Genomic DNA, 26,767 nt, shown 5'->3' on the forward strand with positions numbered 1-26,767 from the left:
TATATATATATATATATATGTATGAAGTGAGCCCCTTCGTAACCTCATCCGTGTCCGCAAAGTATACGAGAAAACGCGTAATAGGGAATTATTAGATTTAAAAGTGTTACGTATACGACTGAAAGGAATTACGACGACGGGATTTGTGAAAAAAAAAAAAAAACAACCAATATACAAATAATACTATATTTATCGCAGGATCGCGTTACGGCGTTGGCGCTGAGTGGCGTGTACCCAACCTATTTTTTTTTTTTTCATAATATAAATAGCTATTATTTTTTTGACCCGTCTGCCGCGTATACGAAATCCGTACACAGCGACGACGCATCTCGTCACGTATTATCACGTGTGCGTACCGGAAGAAAAAAGTGGAAACTATCCGCGTATGCGTAGGTACATAATGTAGGCAGTTTACGCGTGTGCGCACGCGCGCTCGATGCTTGTCAATCCATTAGCCGAAACAACGGCGGCCGAGGGTCTCAGGTGACGCGCGACTGCGCTAGGGATTCCTACCCCGAGACAAACGCGTCGAGCACGAACCTGTACACCGTAACACATGTATACAGGTATATCGTGATGTATTATTATTACTATTATTATTACCATTACCGTATGCGTATAGCAAAACACGTGTATTTCGTCGTATATATATTATGTTTAAAGTATAGCGGAACTATTAACGCCGCTCTGGTATTGTTGTATCGGACCTCCTCGAGGTCTACGCACCTGCCGTCGTCGATGCACCCGGCGATGACCCCGTCGGTAATGTGTGTGTGTGTGTGTGTGTGTGTGTGTGTGGGTTGTAGTTTGGTCTTGCTTTGGTTTTTACTAGCGAGTTTGGGCACGCGTGCAAAGACGGGTTGTTAAACACATTATACAAAAAAAAAAAAAAACTAGTTATAATATAGGTATAGGTATTATATATCCAAATGTGTGAGATGACAAAAAATGGGTTGAGGAGACTATTTTCTCCAACAATGGGAGTATTGGGAGTGCAGGAAAACATTTTTTTGATGAAATAATGTGATTTGTAAAATGTAGTACTCGTACGATAATGTATACAATAATATATTACGCGTTCAGCAAATATGCCAAACCCTATAATTACGGCACTGCGCAAGTTACCTGACCATTTGTCGTGGAGACGTTACTGGTATTTTCAATATCGTATAATATTTATATCGATATCGCAATGTATTTTTTGTATTCAATATCAGTACAAATAATAATAACATAATAATTGTGAAAAAAAATGTCCGTAAAAAACGAACCCGAAGCCTCGAAATGTATTACCTACACAGAATTTTTTACGCGGAAGAGATTGAATAAATACTTTTGAGATGTTTACAACATTATTAATATTTAATCATAAATACAATTTATGATTTAATTGATATAATATTAAAAGTTCGACAATTATTGAAAATTAAAAATCAAGTTAAATCTAACGTTTAAAATAAATATTGAATAAAATTAAATGTACTTTATATTTTATTATCATTTTCAAATATTACCAACAATATTTTAATTTGTATAATACTGAAATAAAATGAGATATAGTTTTATAATATGTTTAATAAACTGTAATAACTTTAATTATAAGAAAGCACTTTTAAAAGTTTTACCAAATACATTACACAAAAACTTTAAAAGATAAAATAATTACCTATTTTAATAGTTACTCGATACGTTAAACAAAATCAAAATCAAAACTGATTAGTCTAATGAATGCAATTAATTGTTTCATCATATTGTGGGTTATTGAGTTCAAAAATCAGGAATATTTATTGTGCCGCTTAGAGTTACGGTACAAAGTTCTGTGCAAGTTCGGTAGTATTTACTGTTATTCAATTGTTTTCTCCGACGTTATCTAATGGAATTTTTTACAATTCGTAGCTAACTCGTGATCAATTATCTTCTATGCTAATATCATCAAAGGTACGCCGTACATTTGTAGTTCCTACATTATCGTAAAAATATTAGAAAATTGTGCAATAGTAAATTTATTGACTATTATTATTTATTTTATAATTTAATTATATTATTTATCAAAACACTTTATTTCGATGATTTTTTTGTCTGGTTCATCCTCGGAGTATTTTCCCGGTATACTCTGGTACATTATATATATATATATATATGTACTTTTATACATGTCTGTGTAATTAAAATCGTTATAGTTTTTTTTCCTAATTTGCTTCCGATGAGGGGGGAAGACTCGTGTGGTTTGGCTTGGATCGCGGTCGCAGCAGTCGATGCCCCACGATCGTATTTTTGGACTTCCGTCAAAATACAGGGGAAAAAAATCGAGGTCGACCCACTAAACGGAATCGTTTTATTAACTCGCCGTGTGGCATATATTATACTTGGTCATGCGTTGTATATATAAATATATATATATGTATTATATGAAATATGTTTGTATAACATTTATTGTTTGTTGTCGTTAACGTCCGTACGAAATTGGCGCGTGGCCGCTATTGCAGCTGCAGCAATAATGTATTGTCCGTCCGGTTTTAAATATTTCATATTAATAATGACGCCGCCACCGCCGTCAACGTATTTCGACTTTGTTTGGCTTTAAACTTTCCAGAGGATTTTCGCTTTAAACACCACCCCTAAAATCCAAATAGGGGTACGTTTAGCCGTTTAGGAATTATTCATGTAATGCTTATACGACGTCGTCGAGTGTTCTTCCGAGGCCCCGGTCGGTATTGGTGAATCGATTCCGCCGGCAATTAAATATTGATGTACGTGTTGAACGACGACGACTTTAATTAATAACTATATACTATTCGCAAACGGCTATACGACGACGACGGTGTATTATAGATTGTGCAGCTGATGATATTATAATATAGTAGTGATATTAAATTAATCACAACGTTTTACTGCGGCGGTGGCCGTTAACACATTAATTATATTACCATTTCTGTTCGAGCTTATCATATGCTACGCGTATGACACGTATATTATAATATATATATATATATATATATATATATGTGTATGTATAACACACGCGCTCGTCATATCCCGAGCGAAATATGTTTTTTTTTCCAGTTCTCGTGCCGGTCTCTCGGGAAACAACTTATACAAAACAAATATACATAAATACCGACGTCACAATATTATCAAATATTAATCATTATATTATTATGAATAAGTTTCGGAGTTTTTTTGTATTTTCATGTATTATCGTATTACGCGTTCAATAATAATGTGATATAGAAAACGTCAGTTCGTAATATTAAGGGAGCTGATACGAGACGTGGACACCGATTTTTTTTTTTTTTTTTTAGTGAACTTTTGTGTATACTGCCGACATCGAACATGTGTGTCTGCTAATGCTAAATAATAATATAAAAACTGTTGCAGCGATAACGCGATAAACACGCTACCGCATCTCTTTTCGGTTGTAAATTTTTTTTTTTTAAAAAAACTGCCATAAAATGTTATATAACAACTGATATTATGTATTTATGTATGTTTAATGTTACGTATATATATGCGGGTAAGACTTTATATCCGTCAAACGTTCGATTCAGCGTCTGTCCCAGATACACGTATTATATTATTATTATATATGATATTTTTTTGTTTTGCTTATTTATTGTTTAAAGTGTTGAAACATAATATGATATATTAATATAAATTTGATAAATTGTTTACATTACATGTACAAGATTATTCACCAAGCATGCTCATCCCCCTTTTCTTTTCTGCAGATGATTAGGTTATTCGGAATCTGATATTTGGAATATTTAAATATAAAGATCACCATCTTCAAATTATTGAGATTTTTCGTGCTATTTAATGAGTATTATATAGAGATACAAACTTGTTTTACTAAATGGCAATCTCTCCTCTCCCAATACCGTAAATTATTTAGTTTTTATAAAATGTTAACGTAATAAAATTAAATTTTGAACTCGTAATTTTTGAATTATATTACTTTGCGTACTAAACATAGTATGTTCATCATTATAAGTTTGAAAGAAATGGTGATTTGAAAATGTTAGTGATTAATATTAATCTACCAACATTAGTTATTTATAAAAATGGTCCAATTATATAACAAATAACAATTATAATGAATACTAGATCCGATATTACTTTTATTTAATATTTTTATAAAACTATTATTAAGACTATATTATCCTTAATACAAACATTTTAATAATTATTGAAAAACTATTGAATTTCTGAAACAAAAATACGTCAATTTTTTTTTTTCAATTATCTACCTATTTAATTATTTACAGTAAAAAAAGAATTTCTCAGCTTAAAAATAGAAGTTTGTGTCACCATCACAGAACAGCTTTAATTAGTATAAAAATCTCAATTTTAAAATATGGATTTTAAGTACTTTTAGTTAAAAATTCCAAAAATCAGAATTCTAAATAAATAGCAAATACATGCATAGTCGTACAATAATGCATATTAAATTAAAAATGGAGGTGAACATGCTTAACGAATCACTCTGTATATTCAAACTATTTATTATACGTGATTTGTTAGTAACGAATAATGATTTTAGTGACTAGTGACAATAGATAACAAGGTTTATATATATATATATATAAAAGTATAAAGTAAAAATATATTAGGTTTTGCGTGAGTAATTATTTGTAGTCGCGGTTGTTTAAGCGATTTTCCGATAGAAGTACATCTAGGATCGTGGTCGTCGGTTTTTTAATCCTATAATCCTCGCGAACCACGGAGCTTCAAAACTTATCCATAAGAATTCGTTTTGGTAGACATGGATTTCTATGAGGCTAATACCTATATTATGGTATAATATTGTATTATATTATTATATGTTTACTGAGCTACTATAGTTGATTATCATCCGGATAATCGAGGCGTGTACAGTATAGGAGCGAAGACTTGATTTTGAATGTCGATGAATATAGTTTACTAAGGGGTAGATATTATACTATCGGCTTATAGCATTCCACGGGTTTTTTTTTGTTGATACGATTTTCGTATTACATGTATCCGCATTCAATCGATGACGGAAGAACGCTGTGTCCTACTGCTGCGAGAGCTTAGAGCATAATATTTTCGATGCGAATACTGTTCGCCAAGTGGTAATCACCAACGCGACTCAGTCTGACCGTGTTTGATAAAAATTGAAAACATATAGAACAATTTTCCTTCTGGTTTTTATTTTTTTTTTTTATTCTTTTTTTCCGGTGTTGGCCACTTAATACTTTTATCGTCATCGGAGCACTCGTCCGACGTCCTTACGCGAAATCGCAGTGCGTCGCAATTTTGCGTCCTACACGAGATATAAATTATAAATACCTACTATTTCCCTCGACTGCACATAATAAAGTATATTGCGGCTAGATAACGACGACGACATATTATATTATATGTGTGTGAGCGCGTCTCTCCCCTTTTCTCTCTGTCTCTCTCTCTCTCTCACTCCGTCGCTCTCTCGTTCTCTTTCTCTCGCTCTGTCTCGTCTCTCGCCAATATAGCTCCGTCCAGACAGCGTTGTCCATATAACAATATATTGTGCTCACTAGACTATTTTCATGAGATTGTACGTGTGCCGATCATTATTAAACAACGCGTTGTCTAGAAAATTAATATAGATATGTATCATAATATCATTGTTCTTTGTATGTATTTTAATCACACACGATCCGCGCGTCTTTCGTCGCCGACCCAGTCACGGTCTGCACGTCGTTCTCCACGCATAGGTAACATGTCAGCGATATGATATATTACATAAACTTTAGTAGCGCGAGAATAATAAATATTATTATACGATATTTGCAACAGCCGATTGTCAATTTTCTCTGATTGTGTTTTCGTACACGCGAACAACATTAATATTGTTGTATCGGAGGAAATGCATATTATTACACTCTTGCCCGTTAACCGCGTGTACTAATAGGAGGTATAGTAACCATATAATATAGGTACACGTCGATCGCAAGGTTCGAGAGAAAAGAAAACACGGCGTGTTGTTTGTCGATTGTACTCTAGGTATTAGTAATTAATAAGTAATAACTAATATACATGAAATAATATTTTAATGACGTGACGTTTTACAAAATATGCCTAAATTATAATGAGAATTATTTCCCCGTCGATTTTTATCCATATGCTCCTTTATTGTTTCAGCTGGGAACCAAAACAGCACGACTGCGGCCACCTGAGAAGTGAGTACTTACAACAATTAATACTATAAGACATTTATTTTAAACGGCATGCTGCTTGACACTCGAACGTAACAATGTATATAATATTAAACCATACGATAGTTGTTTAAAGTGGCTATATGTATATAATATAATGTCGCGAACGGACGGAAATCGTATTTTGTAAACATCGTGTTCACGTGTATATAGTGACGTGAAAAACCATAACAAAAAGTAATGCAAAACAAATGCCACTTTGAATGCACACTGTTCGAAGAGACAATTCGAGTTAATCACACTTATGCATAAAAATGTGGTTTCGGTTTGTTTAAAACTATAAATTACATAATACATATAATGCATTCGTGTATAATATATGTACCTATATATTGTTATCACGGGACACGATATTGTTATCCCTGAATTTGTAACAAAATTAGTTTTCTTTGAACGTTTTCTAACAGTTTTCCACTGTACAAATTATTGTTGGCCGTTATTGCATGTAGAACAGTAAAACGACTGTTTGCAGGGTGGTCTTTAAAGTAACGCTAATAACTTCTCAGGTATACATGCTAGTAAAAAGGAGAGTCGCCTGTTAACAAATATTTTTTTAATTACCTAGTATTTTTTTTTTTTTTTTATTTATAAAATATAATTAGAAAACGATTTTGTAACTTAAAAGCCTTAACGCCTCTGTTAAGTTCATATTAATTTTTAATTCGGTTTGCTCAAAATTAAAAATATTGAAATATTTATTACCGTACAGTTCATACTCGTATAATATATGTATATAACACTATGGTTGTCAGTGAGCTTTTGTTTTCGATGAGAAGCTGGGTGAAATACCCTGTAATTGTCTGTATGCGTATATATAAGTCGATTATCACAATATTAAAAGTCTGTGATGCGTGTAATTCTATAAAGACGTCAATGACGTCGTTATTATATTGCACATGATTCTAATAGATATGAGATGATGAGTATGTATACAATGTACGATTGTTTGTACGTGAAAAGTGTATTTCTGTAAAGGAAATACGATATCGTCTCGGTAGACGTGATATTTTGGCAATGTGTATTTTCTCGCTACAGCAGTGTATTTAATATTATATTCATTATGTTTGTACAATAGAGGGCTATGCTGTTCCATAAGCGGTATACAGGCATTTACATTTATTTAGACTTATAGTGTGTATTATATACGAAGATAGAGAGAGAGGGCAAATATTTTAGGTACTTTTTAATAGGGCTGACGAGAACAAGATAACATAAGCGAGGGACACGTGTTTGTTGGGCCAGTAGTTGATCGTGTAAGGGGAAAATGATGAGGCGGGTTGAGGGGATCGATAACAAAAGACAAAACTTTTCCACCTAAGTCGCCGCCGTCATATAAAAGAGCCCGTTCCGAGAAAACCGCGGACTTTTAATTCCTCTAGAAAAGCCCCGCGAACGCGATCGTCTCGCGATTGTATACATATAAACGCACCCTTAAGACAATATAGACCCGGAGCGGGGGTCTTACGGTTATTATTATTATTACTATTATGTATACCATCGTGGATAAACGAGCAAAACCCGAGTCTGTTTAAGCCATAGTAGTGAGCTCCTCGCGGTACCGTTCGTGGCGGAGGGTAGGTCGTGGAGAGATTTATGTAGTTTTCTCCGATAAGTCTCCTGTGGCCCTGTGAGGGCTGATTTTCGTTATGCTATTTATTTATCGAGGTCAACTACAACGGTTAACAGATGTTTACTCGAGAGTCGAGATCCACATTTAACCGTGATTAAAGTTACATATTTACCGAACAGAGTATTTAACTTTCGTATACGTGTCTGCCGTCTGGACGTTGGACATTCTGTTTAGGAAACAGTAAAACATAATTTATAATACACATATATATAAAAATTAAGAAATTGTATTACATAAATATTTAATTTAAAAATATTATTTTTTATAACTAAACTAATTTCAATAATTTGTTTAAAAAAAAAAAATTATAATTTATAAAAATATATTTATGTAATAGTCGCAAAATCATTACTTTTCTTAAGATATTCCATGTGAATATCAAAATGTTTAAAACTTTACAATACTATCTATTCTATATATTTACATTAACTCATAAATAATAATTATAGCTTATTCTAAAGTCCCTTTACACAAACGTTAAGTATTGTTCGTCTAGACGTCTAGTCCCTATAGTGGAGTTTCTAAACACATATATTCCATTAAAATGTAGGTTATAGAGTCCGTACGAGTGGTGTAACTAATTTGCAGATCTTATATTCGATTTTTTAATTTTGAGGGTGAAAACATCCATGGTGATGATGCCAATATTCCATTTAGGTACGTGGCGTGAATGTGTGATTACTGATTGTCTCGAAATCTTATTAGTTATGGGGGAGGGGGGGACAATAAGGCAATGATACCTTTGTCGTACGAGGAAAATTAAAGAGACAAAAATTATGATAATTATATTGTTATGTGCATATAATATGATATTATAGTTGCATTCAGTATGTGATGTATACTATGTATATTATTGACGAGTAACGATGAATGCAACTGTGACACGTGCTGCACGATTAATTGTTCGTCGATAAGAATCCGCGAATGCTCGTTAATTATAATTTATAATATATTATATTGTACTATAATAATTATAGTTTATTATTATCATCGCCTCAATTTCTCTTTCTTTAAATTTAGAAACAATGTTCAATAAAATATTATGTTATTACTTATTAGTTATTATGATGTGTACATGGGTATATAGGTATATACCCATTATACACATAATATAATGCCTATATACCGGGGCTATACCTAGTACATATTGTATAATAATATGCTTTTGCACGATATTATATGCTCGTAAACGATATAATATTATGACTCACTGCAGACGGCGTGGGACATAATATTTTACAATAATCATTTTATACTTTCTAGATTTAAAATTTTTTTCTTTTTACTAGTTGCCGACTAATCGCAGTCTATCGAGACATAGTGGGGTGAAAATTTTGTGTACTTTCACTTTTAGCACCGACGGACAACAATATTTACTGACCTCAAATTTTGCAATAAAATAAATGTCGAAATGTGCACACATTTCTGCGCGTCTGTCTCATCGCGTCTGACGAATATATGCCCATTACCCATCAACAGAAATTACGTACATAGTTATATACAACGTGCAATGTGCATGTATAGTATGTGTCGAGTAACCTGCAGCGATCGTAGATTAGAGATTCACCGACAGGAAACATTGAGAATATTACGCGAAATTCGTGTCTCACCCGTCCCACATAGGTAATATAACGAAAACATTCAGTGTCACATCTGCGCGGGCATCTGCATTCACGTTATATGCGAAGTATTTAAACAAATTAATTTGATATTCGCACCGTTTATTTCACGACACAAATACAATTCTAATGAATAATACCAGATGTTATTTTTATAGCCTAGGTAATTATATGTTATTTGACCTCTCGATAACTGCTGCTGGGGCAAAATAGTTGCAGCAAATTTATACGAAATAATTTAAATTTTTAAATTCAAGATCGATTATACAGACATATTTTATTATTTGTGTAATACGATATAAGGGAATATAATCTATACATTTTTCTATAACGTTCCTACACAATTTGGAAAGTTCGGTTAACTACTTACGTGACTGTAAAATTACATATTATTAGTTAGCGTTTAAAAAATACGTGTGAGAATTAAAAATTAATTATTTTAATGGCCACACGTGTGCCTTGTTCTGGTTTGTTGAAAGGTTAATATTAATTTTGCGATAAATTCCTATTTTGGTATTTATATTATCGATTTGAAGAAATTTATTATCGACTTTTTGAATTGACTTTAAATCGTTAACTTTAAATAGAACATTTATTATTTAACTATCATGCAAAGGTATACGTTAAATTATTGAATATTAGTATTATTACCTTTGAACTATCGTATCTAAAAAATATTTTTCATTTACTAGTAACAAAAATAAACTGTTATTGATTGCATAATATTATACATTCAATGAATGACGAATTCGTGTTTTTTTTTTTGCATTAAAAAAAAAAAGGTTTATTACTATAAATAAGAATATTTATTGTGTAGGCCTTACAATGTAGGGTGTAGCGTAAATGTCGTGGACACCCAACCAATTGTGTGTCGATTAAGCAATTTAATTTTTAATTCAAAGTTTTATGATAAAATTTATTGTGCAATTAAATGATTGAAAACACTGTAAAATCTCTTTTTAACTTCTAATTAATAAATAATTTAAAAAATTAAAACCTTGAAATACATTATTTTTAATCAAAATAAATACATTCATTAATCTATATTCTAAATAATGATTTTGACAATCATAATTCATAACTATATTTTATATTATATTTTATTCGGTGTAGGATGTTTAGTATCCATTGTTTTCAATTAGTTAAACTCGTCTTTTCCAAGTCAATTACTTCATTGATCGCCAATTTGAATTTATATTGGGATATGAAGGAAGATGTTTGGTGTAATTTTATAATTTATATTTCACACTCTGAAGATGGGATGATAAATTTTTTTTTAAATCTGTAGCTTTCCTCGATTGTTTATCCTGTAATATGCGTCTAAGTGGGCAACGCTCAATGTATATTGAATTTAAGGCCTATTGCTGATTTAAAAAAAAAATTCCGTCAACAGCTTTCGAAAAATAAATACATTTAATTGCGGTATTAAGTGCATTTTAACCGGACACACCGACTTCGATAGTTAAATGGTGGTAGCCGATCACGGTAAGTGAGTAGGTACTAATGTGCTATAATTTATAAGTGATCCTATCATAAAAAAACATAGGGTGATAAACTGATAAGTGATATACGTATAAGATAAGACGGGTATAAACGTATAATTCCATAAACATTGTTAGTATACTGCAATATAATACGCTATTTATTTTTACTGAAAAATAATCATATCAAAATACAAGCAGTAAAAATATAATAACATGTTGTTGATTCAGACGTGCCAGTTGTAAACAGTTGTGTGTGAATACGTATAAAAACCATATTATACCTATATTTTATTGAAAATAATGACGGTTTGCGTCTTCAAATTGATGGGTAGGTAATAATTGCTACAATTCGTATTTATCATTAGGCCCGTTTTATTATGTTATTTAGAGGACTCGATTATTACGCAATAAACTAATAAATAAAATTGACGTTTCCGCGTTTTTCGCGCGCTGCGTATTTAAAAATCTTCGCCTCGGCAAACGCGCGCATGCAGCTTTGGATCTGACTTTGTAAAATGCATTGTCGCAAACGACGTTATACAGAAAACAATAAAAATAATTTTACTGTATAGTTGCAGGCGCGTAAAAATGCAGAAATATCCAAAAAGGCCACGACACGACGATATAAAATCACCGCACGTGTGGGACTTTGGTTTTTATTCTTAGTTGGAAACGCATCGTTCGGCGATGAGAGTAGCCAGCTATATACACAGCCGCCGCCGTCGTATTTCTCGGTTTATGATCACGTGATATATATACACTATTAGTTTACCGTACACAGGAATTCGCGGCGAAAAGTATCATGAAAAAAAAGCAAACTGCTCCACTAAGTAGGGGGCGTGTTTATGTTGTCCGGGTAATTCGATCGCAACTAGTCGTCGGCGGTGAAATTTTTTCCGCAACGGCAGTTGGCCGGACGTCCTCCGCCGCTGTTTTACCAATATAATATATATATATATATATATACTATTTTAACGTGACCATCACGCGGTATCGCGTTATTCAAACGAATGTAAGGGCACACGCGATGAAGAAAAGGAAACTTGCGCTCAAAAACGTCTGTGCGGTGACGTCTCGGTTTTCGAATATTATTATTAAAAACCATTTATAACTGAAATTACGCCTTCCCTCTCCCCCCCCACCCCAAGCCGCCCGAAACTAGGGGCTGAATACCACGCGGGGTTCTCCGATTCGCTGTACACGATGACCCCGCATATGATACACTGTCCGGCAAACGCGAAACGATACATATCGCGCATTGTCGTTTATATACTATACTAGCCATTCCACTCGTCCGGCCATTATCGGTTTATCACCTCGCCGAGGTCACACGTATACGCGTATAAATATTTATACACCTAATCATCATACGACTTTTGCGAATCCGTCGGAACAGTATCCTGTATTCCTGCAGCAGAGATTTGATTGCTCGGGCGCTCGGTTCGTCGGCCGAGATACGTAGGTATATATTATTATGTAAAATTCGTTATTGTGTAGGTACACCATTAGGCAAATTTTAAGCAAATTTAATCGCCAACGGTTTTCGCGGCGTTAAGAACCGCGCGCGTTTAATCAGACCTAATAAATTCGCACGCATTACAATAATATGCAAGCCGTGAGTATCCCGATCGCTTATAAACTACACTGTATACATTATTCGGTCTCGTCGACGTTTTCCGACGTTTTTTCTCGGGCGCTTAATTCGTCAAAGCGGTCGTGTGATATTATTCATCTCCGTTCGGGCGCGATCGAATTCAAACCGACATTATAATACCCATTATACCCCTCTATATAGCTCCACGGCCCGGGGCTATTAACTCTGCTTATGCCGAGCGTGTATAACAATAATAATTTAACAATAATTTAATACGAACATTATACGGTTTTACGAGCGGTATTTCGCGCATATTTTACGCGAGTCCGATGCCGTTATTATGTATAATGTGTGTTTATGCCTTGATGATAACTCTGAATTTAGGCACAACCCTGACGTTTTTGCGATCGTTAATCCAATTTGAATATCGTGTTTTTATGTAACGCGAAACGAAACAAATCGATACCACCGCCAATATACCTATATACCTATGGCTATATGTTAAGCAGATAATGGGTATTATGTGTTGTAATATGTGTGACAATTTCTTTAATAATGATTAATGAATATATAAAATATATTTAAATTCTAATTTTTGGAATTTTTAAGTATACTAAAAAACCATAAACATAATACAGTTGCATATAGCTACAGCTGGGGTAACGGAGCGATTGCCTCAGGGAGTATACAATGTTTGGTGGTTCACAGCACTGTTTTAGTAACAAAGAGTAACATTTTTATTGTTTTAAAGACAAAAAACAATGTTTTGCATCTAAGTGCTTTTACGCCACTGCTAAAATATCGTATTCAACTACTTTTATAGATTTTTTTATCATCTAAGGATTATCATTTGTAGAAATACGCTTTTATTTACAAATGTGAACCCCATTTTTATCGTAAATTGTTAATTAATTTATTATTTTTTAATGTTAAAATTCAAACGAGTATACAATATCTATATTATTCAGCGTTATACACTAACAATTACATTCTCTCGTAATAGATTTAAAGCAACATTCTGGGGTCTGTATTTAAAAATTACACTAATAATTTATTAGTAATAAATAATATTAATTATAATTTGTATCAGCATTTTGTATTTGTAAACATTTTATAAATATTACATCTTGTTTGTATTTTTTTAATCTTATTAAATTGTATTTTATGAATATTTTTTTTAATTACCTAAGGCTTATTATCCTTTAAACATATTGTTCAATAGATAACATTTTCAAAAATCCATATGCTTAATAATTTATAAAAAAAAACAAACGATTGACGATTTTCATTTGAAAACAAAAGTTTTGAATATTGTGAAAAATTCCAGTACCTATGAAAATGTTCTATATACAAGTAATCTAAACATTTTCAAGAATTATAATTAAAATAACTGCAGTATTAAAGAATATAAGAGGTGGGTGAATATTATGATGGCTGTTGAATCACCAATAATCACCCTGCAGTATGTATAACTTATATATTTTGTAAAATAATATACTAAATTAGCTATCGTTGTGTTCGGTGTACAGTTATTGCGTGCAGGTTCAGCTATACTGTGTAAGTAACGTACTAACGTCCGTTGCTGTAAATTGTTATACAATAATACTACTACTGCTTGTACTATAGGCACAATACTATGGTACATTGTTACACGACATGACGCGTAGTACACGTACGAACTTTGTGTAAGATAATAATGTATAATATGTTCTGATTCCGATTATTGATGTCTGATGATAAGTAAAACGTGTTACTTTTATTTATTTATTTTTTAACTAATACATAATATTATTAATATTGTAGTGGTTATGTATTATATACGAGAACAACACCGTCGTACGCTAGTAATTGGCATAATATCATCATCACATTATTATGCGATCAATATGGTTAATATGTGTTCACTCAAAGCTCATTGTCAATACAAATTTCGATACTTAATGTTGTTTTGTCGTTTCAATAATTCAACTCCGATTATAATGCATTATACCTAAATATCGCAATTATGAATACGAGTTTTGTAGTTTTAAAAATATTGTATTATGTTGAGTCATATTCAATATTCTATTTCTCGACTATTCCGAGCACAAAAGTTAACTGAGTAGTCTATACTTTCGCGGTAAGATGTGCGTAACGATGTTCATGACGTATACCTTCAACAGCAGATATACTGTATTACCTATGCCAAATGTTTTAATTCAAATTATTTACAGTACATTATTCAATGTTGATTGATCGAGTCTGATTTTAACGAATTGAAATTTCTATAAATATTGTTTTTGTTATATTAGTCGCTTCCGATGAAAATCCCAAAGATATTTTGTACATCAACATTATATAATACGGTTTACGGTAAATTGATTTTAGTTTTAAACGCATACGATGTATGTTTGGGTGACATTTTTCATCTTAATATTAATTTTATTTTTCATTTATAATCCAATTATCTAAAAAAGTTTAATAATTTAACTTAAATTCAGACGAGGAAACAATTCCAAAATAAAGTACCTACATTTGTTAAAAAAAAAAAAGTTATTGTATTTGGCACAAGGTTATTTTAAGCGTTATTTTGGCAGCATGTTCTATAATTGGTATTTTTTAAACCTAAAAAAATCAAAGTTTATCTTTGAACAGAGGAAGGCTTCCAGTTTTTTTTCCAAATTGTTATTGTAAATAATATTTTCAAATATTTGAACGTCGTAGTTATATACCATTGCAACAAGAATGTTAAAACTTTGCTCAATATACATATAACCATCGGGTATAATTTGTGTAGAGGTAGGTACCACCGTTTTAATGGAAAAGTATAACTTAATGAGATTATTTTAGCGGCTCAAATAACTTATTCTACATAAACAGCGGTGACGATGGCGTAATCCATTTGTTGAAATTCGAGAAACTACGTTATTTTTTGTTTTTAACAAATGCTTTTAATGGGATTCAACTGTTCGAAATATATTTTGTAAACCAAATATGCGAGCAAACATTATGGCTTAGCAATATGTTTTCGTGTTGTGATTTCAAAACACTGTATAATTGCGACTTATATTATTGTGCATTGTTTTTCGCCGACCAATACACCTTGTTATTTTCATGTCCCACTTTGAACTGTTTGGTTGTTTTCAACAACAATATAGTACGTACATCGTACATCGTGCGTACAAGACGCATCGTATAGGTAACACACAATTCATATAATATTCTGAGACGATCAGAGTCTGAGTGAAAACTCAACAAATCAAGTGTGCATGTAGAAAATGCGTAACGGTATAGCTTAAAGAAACGTGTTTTAGATAGCGTAAATATATAATAAATCCGTTCAAGAGTCCTAGAGACGAACCGTTTGCGGGGATGACGAAAAAACCGCGTCGACGAGTCGTCCACTCGAAATTCATACATTCGATCACGCACCGCTGAGTTGCGTTCCGAGACCGATTATGATGTACCTATAATATAAATATGTGGTTTCGAAAACGAGACGTCTGCGTTCTGAAAAAACGACCGCGTCGGGGTGGAGAACATCACAGTTATTATACCGTATCCACCCTATTACCCCGGATAAACCCGAGTAAACGGTATTGGCGAATGGCAGTGGAGGTGTGGTGAAGACGGCGGCTGCATCTTGTAAAACGGACAGACGGTTTCCGTGCGATCGGATTTGACGTGTTTTGCATCACGGTCGCGCGCGGGAGACGAGAACATAGCATATTATATATAATATATTATATACGCGTGTCTATCCACAGGCCACCCTAGTAACGCCAGAATTACGTTTTAATGTACCAAAGGGTGGTGTAAATATTAATACGATTTTTGAGAAAATGTCACACTGTATTGTACGCATAGAAAACCAAAATTGTCGATATTATATCGTTTTCACGTGGTTTTCTTGAAGTAGACACAAATTAATGTTTTCGAACATTGTATAAAAACATTGAGTATGTCGAACACGGTAAATGAAACGGAAAAATACATGTTAACCCGTGTTGCACCAGTCATTCGCACAAAAGGGTTGTAGTCTTGCAGGGTTCTTGCGTCGATAGTGACTAAATTTTTGGCGTGCTACACACACATCATATTATAATTATATATTTATATAATATAATACGTCATATAGTGTGTGTTTATTATTAGGTATATATTATATATCTAATAAACATATTTTATATAATAAGTATAGCGTAAATAAATATATATATAAACATTATAAACGCAGTACACTTACGGTCTTTGTTCGATAATATTTTGTAATTGTTTTTATGTACGTGTGAATGTTTTTTACTATTGTTATTGTCTACTGTGCATCTGTCTCTGTACGCGTGAAAAAATTAAAAGCAATGTGTACTATATAATATAATGAGCATTTATTTTACAACATCAGTGGACGAAAAATAAAATCGTATACATTCACAACGGATAACAATAACACAAAACAATGACTGTATGTCTGTATATAGTTATGCCGCGGACGACGTCCAAAGTCTCAAAAATTATGCATACGAGTATATTATTATCACACTGCGCTCACGTTATTATTTTTCATCATTGTTTTTATTGCGCGTGAATACTGTGAATTATGGACGTTGTGTACCTACCAGTCAAAAGTTGTATTGAGGGCTAACACGGTTTCGTCGCTAAAACGACTTTCTATACAATGTACATATTTTACAGAAATACTATTTGGAATTTGTATATACGTATCCAACAGTCAACTGAACAACTAGACAGACAATCGCTAAAGCAGGTTTTTTATCATTCTTTTAGAATAATTTACTACAACGTCGTTTCTGGACTGATTACCGTGGGGATGTGTGCGCATGTTGTGAGTTGGGTGGGGGTGGGGTGGTGTGTCAATATCAAATACATTATATACTTGAACATGATACAACTTATGCCACATTTCGGAGGAAAAATATGAGTCAAATCTTGGGTATTTTCGGTAAAAATCATGCCGATAAATAATATTACTGTAGTTATATACACAATAGTAAAATAAAAGCAGTGGAAAATTGTATTTCAATGAATATTATTATTATTATATCAGTCGTAATGTTATGCAGAATTTTTGACTTCTATAACAACTTTCCGTACTCCTGGAACGTTTTTCACTAGAGTTGCACATGTCATATACTTGTGTTTTCGCTCATCATGATGTTATATGTGCGTTGAAGCACAATACAATAGGTAGGTATTCATATATACCATTTCTGTAGTACCTATATATATATATATATATATATATATAGAGAGAGAGAGAGAGTGCTTGTATGCAAATACCTATATTATATAGTCGGTCCAATAAAAGTTCACGGTTACACAATCCATTTGAATATGTTTCCCCCGAAATGACTTGGTTGCTATACAGGACTCCTGAAACTAATAACTATAATACAGTATATATATTATTATTAGTTACATACGTGTAACAGAACATTTGATTGGAAAACGCAAGTCCTTTAGATGTTTTGAAGCCTGTTAATTTACGTGCGCCCTTCGAAGGGGTTTCTCCGTCACATTTGATTGTTTTCACCCAGTCCTTTGAAATGAATAATAAAATGCATACATGCAAATACATACTTATCTGCTGATTCTGTAGCTGTACTTTTATGTATAATATTGTAAAAACCAAGTAAAACGTAGTTTTTCCGAGTAAAACTTTTTCCTTCACGTATTGAAAACGCGTCTCGATTTCCATCAAACTATAATACTTCAATTTCATTATTATATATATATATATATATATATATATTATCTGCGCATGGAATAATACGGTGCACAACTGCACAATAATTGGGAGAGTGGTGTCTGCAGTATATAATATCGCGCACGGTTTTTATGGTTTTTACGTGACGCGTGTATATTGTAGTTATATTACTGTACATAATAAACATTTGAACTGCGGTAAATGCCTAATGTGATATGTACAATATATTGTATGCGGCAGAGCGTCGAACCAAAGAGTTTTAATAATATATTTCTATAAATATATTATTATGATAACAATAATAATTATTATTATTGGAGCGAAATCGTGTACCCGCGGCAAAAACAATACTGAATAATCGCAATGCATAATAATATACAACCGTTGAATGAAACGATTTATACACTGTTTAGTCTAAACGCTTGTGGCCTGTATGGCTGTATCCGAGTAATTGATAATAATATATTATGTACTGCAATAATGTACGCACGTACAATACAATATCAATACTGTTATGCTGTTTAATATCGTCCACAATGTCTATGCGCATAGATGTTTTTAATAATTATTATCGTACAACGAGTTCGGGATTACGAACAGCGGTATCGGTGTGTCGTGTGTATAATATTATAATATTATAATTTATATTATTCTCGTGGATCGTACCTAATCAATTTGTCCGGTACGCGTATAGCGAACGATATGTTAGTAAATGACCACTGTCGTTTTAATTGTTATACCTGTATAATACGATTGCAACAGCGTATTATTATGTAATATATAGTATAATATACATTTATCATACAGCTACTTACTACGTGATACTACGGCGGTTGCACACGAATTGAGTCCAAAATAAAAAAAAAAACAAATACCGATGTAAGTGGGTGTGTGAATGCGACCCGGGATAGTATCTAAACGACTGGCACCACGAATGACGCCACTGTGCATTGCACTCTTACTTATTAATTTTAATGGCGTATGTTTTACTCTGCAGTTCACCCCAATAAAAATTATTCCAGTTTATCGATGTACCAAACATCTTACAGAAACATATATTACATGACATATGACATATTAATTCTAATAATCTTCCCCCCCACTAAAAAAAAAAAAAAAAAAAAAATAATAACAATAAGACGTGTCGTTTTGACGTACCCACATTTCGAAACAAAATATGACCAAATATTAAAATAGACAATGTAATAATATTGATGTTAAAAATATATTCAGTGAAGATATTTTATTATGTTAAACATATACCAGTTAATAGTTATATAGTATTAAACAAAACGTTTTAACTAATTTAAAATTAAAATAATATTAGGTGTATCATTCAATTGAGCCGCTTACGCTCATATTATTACCTACGTCAGTTACAACGGTATTGGAATTGTTCGCACAGTCCGCGGTGTTTACTCATTCGCAAACGAATGACATACACGGCTAGGTTTCGCTTCACGTCCGCGACAGAAGCCGCCACTTATTAACGACAATATACCTGGGCACTGCAGTGGATTACAGATCGGAATCGTTATCTGGAACATTGCGCGTGGTTTTCTTTCAAAATAATAATAATGTTATTTGTATTATTATTATTATTACGTTATGTACCTGTGCGCGAGGAGAGACGAGCACGTGGCGCGGTGGCTGGTAGTGCACGCGAAGAAGTGGTGATAAAATCGAGGCAAATACGAATGAAAAACAGATGTTCTTTTTTTTCTTACGTTACATATGCCGTTCGAGAGGGCCGTACTTACCGCACTTACCGCCGCCGGTGATAGATAAGGTGACAATAGACGTTGAAGAGCGAGATCGCCTTCGGTACTATGTTATGCCGACACTCGTGAGACCGAACACGCGGCCAACTGCAGACGGGTAAAGATAAAATAAGGAACATATAACACGCGGAGGTCAATAAAAAATGATTGATTTATAATATGTACTATAAACGTGTGTATGATAACGATATGCGCGTGTGAGCATAACACAGTAAATAAAAGTCACCGACTCGAACGGCAAAGAATATTTTGTACACCAAACACAAATTAAAGTTGGTCAAAAAGTATGAGATCCCACATAAGGTGGTGATCGATCATAAGATCTAAAAAAATGTTGAAATAAACGGCAAGATTTTTTTCATATGCATTCGAAGTTGAATTTTTGACGAAATTTTTAAACTATTTTTTAATAAAAAATTATATATAAATAAATTTCGTTTTTATATCTAAAATTTGAAAATTTAAAAAAAAGATTCTTTGTATCTCAATAGTTTACACTGGAACCAAAAAATCTAAAAAATATACAAACACAATTATTTTTATAGATATTTTCAATCAAAATGTAGACAAAATTAAGTGAAACAATGAATAACGACATTATTATGCCATGAATCTATTCACGGTAAGATGGTTTTGACTTCAATTAGTTAATGATAATATAATGTACATATAAAATTATAATTATTATAATAATTAAATATTAAAAAATATGATAAATGTTTTCGGCAAAAATGTATAGGTAATAAGCTTACTATAACTTAACATAAAACTAAAGCTTAAATAAATTACTTTGTTCGAAATATCAAAACACGATGAAATGTACTAATATTGATTATAAACTATTAGACCATCCCCGCTTAAAATTTTGTGTACATTTGTTGAGCCTTATTAAACATTTTCATAATTTTTACGAATTTTATCAACATTTGAACTTCAATAAATTTGCTATGTTGTTTCAATATTTGTAAAATGTTTAAGTATCTACAACAAATCAGGAATCTTGTTTTAAATTTTCAAGTTTTTCTACCTAACATAAATGTGTTTATCAACACAAAAAATAAACGACAATTTAAAATGCCTATAAATAACTTAAAAATCGTTATTACACGTCTCGCCGATAAAAATATGAGTGTCACCTAAACGAGAGTTTTCACGTCATATTTTTATCCTTATCGTTATCATATTATTAAGATGATGAAGTTTTATGACGCTCGCGTGCACTTGTGCAAAAGCAACTTGCGTACATCGCAATCTCAACAGTTACCAAACGATGGAATTAATAATAATAACAATAATGTTGTGATCACACTTTCAGCGGAATAACGCTAGGTAGTTTGATTATTGTTATGAATCGAGAAACGTTTACACAATCATTACGGATCATGCACCCGTATCTCAATGGATTGAGCCAATTGAGGGAGATACAAAAAGTAATGACATGTTTTTTATCATATTTTATTGGTGTGTACAATAAAATTAACCAAACAACAATTATTTAAAGTTAATATGCCAAATACATCAATAAATAAATAATATAAATGAAAAAAAAAAAAAACAGTGAAAGTTATTATGCGTCTTTGGTGTAGGTGGATTCCGAGTGTATCTCGACATTAAGTACCTAAACAGTACAGCTAGGACACTGTATAGTTGGACAGTATCCTCGCGGCTTTCTACGTTACATACGTTATGTATAACTCGTATAAGTATGCACTATCAACTTTTTAGCCCCCCCATCGTCTGCATCTAATTTGTATATAATAAAATCATTAAAAATACAAAGTATAAAAGTTTAATTTCATGTTTCTTCTTTGTAAGTAAACTTGGAATACACGGATAAATGTTTACAGCTATTTGATGGATTAAAGGCGGTATTCCGCGTGTTCCGAAACACATAATTTCATTGTTACGTTATAGGAAAATGTTTATTTTCAATTTTTATAACGTGTTTTAACTAACCGCAGCACATTAAAATAAAAAAAAACAAATATTGCTACCTTTTTCATTACAATATACATACTTATGTTTTGTTTAGTTATATAACTATGTAAGTATTTACAGTGTATGGTAGCTGATGCCTGATAGGTAACTTTGTCTGCCGAGTCAGACATCTCATATTATACGGGAAAATTCTATACTTTTAAAGTTTGTCCTGTTGTTTTTACAAATGTTTTAGGCACGCTTAATTGTCGTGTATTTCAAAAATATGTCTCTCCAGTCTCCGAAAATAATAGAATTCGTAAAACTGAAAACACATTAAATAACTAATCTTTGTAACAGTAGGTATCATCAAAAGAAACGTCACTCAATTATGGTTATGACGTTATAGCACTTCAGCACTTCTAAAAAGATAGTGATTTCAGACTTAATTTATAAGCTCTTCATTTCAGTATACTAATGTAGATACTAGTGGTACTATCAAAGAAATTGTAATTTTTGTGATAATTAAAAAAAATGTATATATTGTTTATGCCCATATCGTTGTTACAATATATTTCTATATACTTAGCTTGTAATATTTATTTTGTATTGTAATTTTTATTTAATCAATAAAATTATGTTAAATAATTATGATATTAAATGTTTTAGATTACAAATATTAAAGTATATAAATATGATATAATAATTTTCTACTTATATTAAATAATTTGATAAATATAATATGTGTTTTAATAACTATTTATTAATTATCAAAAAAAATAGCATCTCTCCATAGATTTTGTTTTATTTTTATAAACTTACCTGTATTTTCAGGTTTTTTTCCTTATTTCTCAATAAAATGTTTACAACTTATTTTGATATAAATATTAAATTATTAAAATATAATATATTACTTTATTAGATACATAAATATTAGAATTACAAATTGTTTCGAGAAAACATGTCTTTTTTCTTACAATACGTCTCTTGGAGGTCTTAAATAAAATTATAATATCTACAATTCTAATTAGAATTAGTTAATTAATTAATTAATAAAGTACACATAGCCACATCGTATTGGTAAAGATAATAATAATTTATTCAATTTTAACAACACAGCTGTGATATATTAATTACGTAGAGTATGGATGGGTACCTAGTACCTACTTCCAATTATTATGACGGAGACTATCGGTAAACAGAGTGACGACTGTAGACGTGAGCAAAGACAATTTGAAAGATTGGCCAAGAGCAACAATAATACTTAATATACGTGATTTTAGGGTCACACTTCAATGAATTCGAGTGGATATTAGCCAACCGTCGGAGAATGCGTTGCGTGTAACGGAAAGCTGATTCACGAGTATAAATAAACAAGAACAACACAATATTTCAAAAATCTGCGTAATAACAATGATATTTTGTATGCACATTAACCTCCGATACGCATAACAATTATTAAACTCGCGGAAACGATTTAACCTGCCGTTGAAAACAATTATATCGGACGTTAGAATGAGTAATGACTTTTCTCCCACCGCGCAACGGCCGCAACGGTTCTCATAAAATAAAATATTTGCTCGGAAAAAGGAAATAATGGGTTTTCTCGAACAGGTAATATCGGTCAAAGATTGGTGTCCGTAAACGAGTTTGAAAATAATACGACACGCAAACATAACGCAACATCACAGCTATTAATATGTATACACAGTATACATTTCGGTTTGTTTGTTTCACATTTTTGAACTATTATCTCACTATCCATAATAACTGCGGCTATATTATGTGTGTGCGCGCGTGTAATTGATACGCGTTACGCGCGTCACCAATATTATTATAAATTCGATCGATGATACCGTTTAAAACTTTAAACCGGTGGTCTTGGCAAAACGTTGTTCGGATTACAATAGCTGTAGCTAATCACGAGTGTGTGCGTGCGTGTGCGTACGATATTACGAATTATGTACCGTTCAAAAAACACGAAGTATGTGTCGCGACCGAAAAACGTTTCCCGGGCCGAGGGAAACCGCGGTTCAAAGCAGTCAAAAGGGTGATGGGTGTCGGTATACTCGGTAATATGGGTGGCGGCCGGCTCCGAGTGTTTACGTGCGTAGTGCATACATACATATATATATATATACTGCGATGTATAGCCATATATAATATTATACACTTGGACGATTTATTATTATTATTATTATTATTTTTGGTTTACACGTGCGTCGGGTGGGCTCGATGAACCGCGGCGAACACACGAGGCAATAACTTACGTGCACCGCTCTACAAGTAAAAATAACAATAACGAAATAGGGAATAAATATATTATATTTTACAAGCGAACACGTCGTCGTCGTCGTCGTCGTCGCGTCGTCGACGACGGCGGCGGCCACTACTTCACCACTATACCACCTATACGCACACATACCGCACTTCGCGGCTCTCAAAAGAGAAGGATCGTATTTCGGTGCGTGCGGGCGCGGGCGAGCGGACGCGGCGACGGCGACGGTTTTCGTTCTCACGCCGCCCATTTAGAGCAGCAGCTCCTAAACCGGGAGACGAACCCTTTCCGGCATTTTGGTGCGCGCGTGCACTGCCTACCGTATAGTAATGATTAGTAAAATATGTGTCGCGCGCAGCCCAGCCCATTACGCGCCCGACGACGACGACGATGATGCAGTCCAAAACGCGACTGCAACACGATATATTATCACACTGCACCGCCGATTTCCGTTGTACTGGCAGACGACAGTCGGGCGGGTGTTGTTTCGGCGAAGGTTTACCACACATCGGTAAAACGCGCGAAAAACGTTTGCATTTTGATAGCTGTGAAAATCACGTTATATGACACCTGCCTATACAATATAACATGACGTGAATTGTATATATATTAAGCTCTGCGTTACAGACACGTCAACGGATTAACTGCTGACCGATAGAATAATATCAACGTATTCGTACACAATACACCAATACACTGCACCATATTGTATAAGATGGTGGCGAATTTACAACTTGTTTTTTTTTTTTTAGAGGGGAGGGTTGACAAGTGATCTCCCGTTACACTCGCACCTCCTCGTCGCAAGGCTACAATCACCCAAAATGAGAGTGACGTATTATTTCTATTATACATTACACTTTGAGAAGTTCTGCGGGGAATTCTCACACTCGTACATCCATGCAATGACGTATAATTTGAAATATTGCGTATTTTGTATTATTATAAAGTGATGTAAAAGGTTGAGCATAATATTATACGCCGCGGCACATAACCGTCAGCGATGCAGGTCAATACCAATAGGGCTTCGTAAATAATATACTGTTTACTATGCATATATAAATAAATGTGTATATGCAAGGCAAGAACTCATATCAATTTAAATATTTATGTTATAATTAATCACTTGATTAAATTTGACGATTAGGTAGGCTCCCTATTGATTGAACACAATCAGACTGTCGCATCCACGCACTCGTCTCTCACCGTCAACCCCGTTAATACATATTTTGCGTATTAAACATGCTCTTGTAATACCTATTTAATTATACCTTAACTGTTATTATACTTATTTTATACAAAGTGATTCACAGTGTATGTCATATTATAATAGTATATCCTTTATTAATGCATTTTTAAAATTCTGAATTTTATTTTTCATAAAAACCTTAATTTTAAATGCTTAAATTTTTCTACCATTCAAGAAGTGTCGTGTAGCGATGTACAAATTTATTTTTATTCAAAGAGACCCATACTATTTTTTTTGAAAATTGCTTATCAGATAATTTTTTCTGGATATTTCTATCTGCCTGAATTAGAGCTCAGACGATTATAGTTTCCTACATTTAATGTACAATGAAAAATAGTCCTTATGGTTTCACATTAAGATACTTCTTAAATTGTATAATACATTTAAGCATTTGAAAATTCAGTATTTAAGTATACTTACAAATTCCAAAAAAATAAAGTTTAAATAAAATTGATAATTATTAAAGGATAAAAAGGGAGGAGTTACACGGTTGATAAATCACTCTAGCTGTAATATATTACATAAGCCAGTGCTCAGTATTAGTTCCGGCGAATAACACGCGTGATACAATAGAGGTCCGTCATATGTTTACTGTTTTTCTTAGGAGGGACAACTACTGACCGTCATTAGGCACAAAACTATTCTAAAAGACACTTCCGTTTCCAGACAGATTAAATACGGTCGAGAGAAATGCCGCCTTTGTGTAGTCAGAACAAAAATTAAACATGCGTGATGACGCGCTGACCTTCTTTTTCGTTGGTAACCATATGAACAGTTTCCAGTCTTGATACCCTACAAAACGCCAGATATTATATTTTTTCCATGACGAAAACTGTACACGAATCGATCATAGTCACACGTGTATATTATGTTTAGATTTAAGGTTTCTATTTCTATTTTAATTTAATATAATAATAAATTAAACCTAATTTTATTTTAAACTAAACACTAAACGCATTAATAGCTAAAATCGTTTAGCTATTAATAGGCATTTGCAATTTTTTGTTATTTAAGTTGTTTTTAAATCATTTTAAAAACTTGAGTTGCAAATGAATATTTTATGAAAACATTTGAAGATCAAACTTTGACGAAATTGTACATTTAAATGATTTATAATAATTTTTATAATTATTGTTTTGTGATTAACAAAAATATTTAGTACAGAATTTAAACTTTTTAACATTGTTTATAATATCTATTATCTAATAATATCTTGGCTTATATCTTATTTTTTTATGATGATATCACATCCCATAATTTTTAAAAATTTTAAATATTAATTTCTAAAAAAAAATCAAT

This window comes from Rhopalosiphum maidis, chromosome 1 (assembly GCF_003676215.2).
Source record: "Rhopalosiphum maidis isolate BTI-1 chromosome 1, ASM367621v3, whole genome shotgun sequence".
In the NCBI taxonomy this organism is placed as follows: Eukaryota; Metazoa; Arthropoda; class Insecta; order Hemiptera; family Aphididae; genus Rhopalosiphum; species Rhopalosiphum maidis.